This window comes from Bubalus bubalis, chromosome 4, assembly GCF_019923935.1.
Source record: "Bubalus bubalis isolate 160015118507 breed Murrah chromosome 4, NDDB_SH_1, whole genome shotgun sequence".
Lineage (NCBI taxonomy): Eukaryota > Metazoa > Chordata > Mammalia > Artiodactyla > Bovidae > Bubalus > Bubalus bubalis.
In genome coordinates this window covers 123,902,269-123,906,198 of record NC_059160.1, presented here as the reverse complement: position 1 = coordinate 123,906,198, position 3,930 = coordinate 123,902,269, and positions in this window count along the sequence as shown.

The following is a 3,930-nucleotide window of genomic DNA, read 5'->3' as shown; positions in this document are numbered from 1 at the left end:
TCCTTTTTATCCTTTTTTCTTTTCTCTTTTTTTTAATTTTAATTTTTAATTTCTTAAACCTATTATTATTTTTTCTACATTTATTCCTTTTTTCTTTTCCTATCTTTTCTCCTTTCAGTTAATTTTTAACATATATAAATCTTCTTTACCTACCTCTATTTAACTTTACAGATCCATTTTTCTTTTTCTTTCTCTCTTTTCCTCTCAACATATTTGTTGGTTTTATTTTCATTGCTTTACTCCCCAACTGCACCTAGCTTTAGTTTTGTTTTCCAGTTTGTGCTTTAGTTAGCTTTGTTCTGCTAGATATAATTTTTGGTTTCCTTTGTTTGCCAGGTCAGTCTATTGCACTTAATTTTTGTTGGACAGTTTTGATTTTGCTATGGGTGTATATGTATATGTGTATATTCAGTCACACTTTTTATTGTTTTTATAAACTTCTGCCTCTATGTTGGGCTTTTGCAGTTCTGTGGAGTTTTGCTTTTTTCTTTCTTCTTCCGTTTTTTTATTTTCTCTTTTTATAATTTTAATTTTTTAAACATAATATTATTTTTTCTACATTTATCCCATTGTTTCTTTCTTTCCTTTCCTCTCAACACATTGGTTAGCTTTATTTTCATTGCTTTATTCCCCACTTGGCATCTTGTTTTGTTTTCCAGTTTGTGCTTTAGTTAGTTTTGTTCTTAACTGGTAAATAAAATTTTTATTTCCTTTGTTTGCTGGGTCAATCTACTCTACTGTTTTTGCTGGACTGTTTTGACTTTGCTCATGAGTTTATAAGTGTATATTCCATTATTTTAATTATTATTTGCCTGATTTTGTAAGTGCCACTTGTCTGGGGTTCAACTTTGGTTTCTCATTATTGGATATTTGTTTTAATCTCACTTAATGCCATAACAAACCACTTGTGGAACCTTCGTTCCTGACCGGATGTCCAGCCCTGAGCCTTTGGAGTGAGACCAATGACTTCAAGGCCCTAGACTACCAGAGAACTAACCCTAGGAAGTATCAAATAGTGAGAACTCCGACAAGGGAAATCACTTGAATAGACGACCTGGCATCACCCAACCACTAGTAGCACCCTGTGCAGGACGCCTCATCCAAACAACAAACAAAACAAAAATATAAACCCAATCATCAGCAGACAGGATTACCACCTCACTCAGCCTTGCCCATCAGAGGAAAAACAAACAGACAAAAACACAGCACAAATCTCACCCTATACAAAGCTTATGCAAACCACTGGACCAACCCTAGGAGGGCAGAAACAAAAGGAAGAAAGAATTCAATTTTCCTTGAAGCCTGGGAAAAGACCTCAAACACAATAAGTTAAAAAAAGAATAATGAAATGGCAGAGAAATACTACACACATGAAAGAACAAACTAGAAACACAGATGTCCAAATAAATGAAGAGGAAATAGGCAAACTACCTGAAAAAGAATTCAGAATAATGATAGTAAAGATGATCAAAAACCTTGAAAACAAAATGGAGAAAATGCAAGAATCAATTAACAAAGACCAGGAAAAATTAAAGGATAAACATACAAACAATATAATTACTGAAATTAAAAATACTCAAGAAGGAATCAATAGCAGAATATCTGAAGCCGAAGAATGTATCAGTGAGCCGGAAGATAAAATGGTGGAAACAACTTCTGAAGAGCAGAATAAAGTAAAAAGAATGAAAAGTGCTGAGGACAGTCTCAGAGACCTCTGAGTGAGTGAGTGAGTTGAAAGTCGCTTAGTCATGTCTGATTCTTTGCGACCCCAAGAACTATACAGTCCATGGAATTCTCTTGGCCAGAATACTGGCATGGGTAGCTTTTGCCTTCTCCAGGAGATCTTCCCAACTCAGGGATTGAACCCAGGTCTCCCGCATTGCAGGCAGATTCTTTACCAGCTGAGACACAAGGGAAGCTCCAGAGACCTCTGGGACAATATCAAATGCACCAACATTCAAATTACAGAGCCCCCAGAAGAAGAAGAGGAAAAAAAAAAAAAAAAGGTATGAGAAGATTTTTGAAGAGATTAGAGTTGAAAATGTCCCCAACATGGAAAAGGAAATAGTCAAGTCCAAGAGGCACAAAGAGTCCCATACAGAATAAACCCAAGGAGAAGCATGCCAAGACACATACTAATCAAACTAACAAAGACAAAACACAAAGAAAGAATATTAAAAGCAGCAAGGGAGAAGCAACAAGTAACATACAAGGGAAACCCCATATGTTTAACAACTGATCTTTCAGAAGAAGCTCTGCAGGCCAGAAGGGAATGGCAGGATATATTTAAAGTACTGAAAGGGAAAAATCTACAACCAACATTACTGTACCTGGCAAGGATCTCATTCAAAATTGATGGAGAAATCAAAAGCTTTTCAGACAAGCAAAAGTTAAGAGAATTCAGTACCACCAAACCAGCTTTACAACAAATGTTAAAGCTTATACAGCAAAGACTTGTATAGTCAAGAAATATAAGAGAAGAAAAAAGATCTATAAAATCAACCCCAAACAATTAAGAAAATAGCAATAGGAACATATATATCAATAATTACTTTAAATGTAAATGGGCTAAATGCTCCAATTAAAAGACACAGACTGGCTGAATGGATATAAAAAAAAGACCCATATATATGCTGTCTACAAGAAACCCACTTCAGACCTAAAGACACATATAGACTGAAAGTGAGAGGATGGAAAAATATATTCCATGCAAATGGGAAGCAAAAGAAAGCTGGAGTAGCAATCCTCATATCAGACAAAACAGACCTTAAAATAAAGAAGATTACAAGAGGTAAGGAAGGACACTACATAATGATCAAGGGCTCAATCCAAGAGGAAAACATAACAGTTGTAAATATCTATGCATCCAACATAGGAGCACCTCAATACATAAGACAAACACTAACAGACATAAAAGGAGAAATTGACAGTAACACATTAATAGGAGGAGACTTTAAAACCCCACTCACACCAAAGGACAGATCATCAAAACAGAAAATTAATAAGGAAACACAAGTCTTAAATGATACATTAGATGAGAGTAACCTCATTGATATCTTCAGGACATTCCATCATGCAGAAGAATACACCTTCTTCTCAAGTGCACATGGAACATTGTCCAGGATAGACCACATCTTGGGTCATAAGTCACACTTCAGTAAATTTAAGAAAATTGAAATCATATCAAGCATCTTCTCCAACCACAACGCTATGAGACTAAATATCAATTACAAGGAAAAAACTGTAAGAAACACAAACACATGGAGATTAAACAACTTGATTCTAAATAACCAACAGGTTACTGAATAAATCAAAAGGGAAATCAAAAAATTTCTAGAAACAAATGACAATGAAAACATGACAACTCAAAACCTATGGGATGCAGCAAAAACAGTTCTAAGAGGGAAGTATATAGCAATACAATCCTACCTCAAGAAACAAGAAAAACATGGAATAGACAACCTAACTTTACACCTAGAACAACTGGAAAAAAGAACAAAAAAAACCCAAAATTAATAGAAGGAAAGAAATCATAAAGAGCCAAGCAGAAATAAATGAAGAGATGAAAGAAACAATAGTAAAGATTAATAAAACTAAAAGCTGGTTCTTTGAGAAGATAAACAAAATTGACAAACTTTAGCTAGACTCATCAAGAAAAAGAGAGAGAGGAATCAAATCGACAAAATTAGAAATGAAAAAGGAGAGGTTACAATGGACAATGCAGAAATACAAAGGATTATAAAAGACTATTATGAACAACTATATGGCAATAATATAGATAACCTGGAAGAAATGGACAAATTCTTAGAAACATTCAATCTTCCAAGACTGAACCAGGAAGAAATATAAATCATGAACAACCCAATTACAAGCACTGAAATTTAAGCTGTAATCAAAAATCTCCCAAAAAACAAAAGCCCAGGGCAAGAT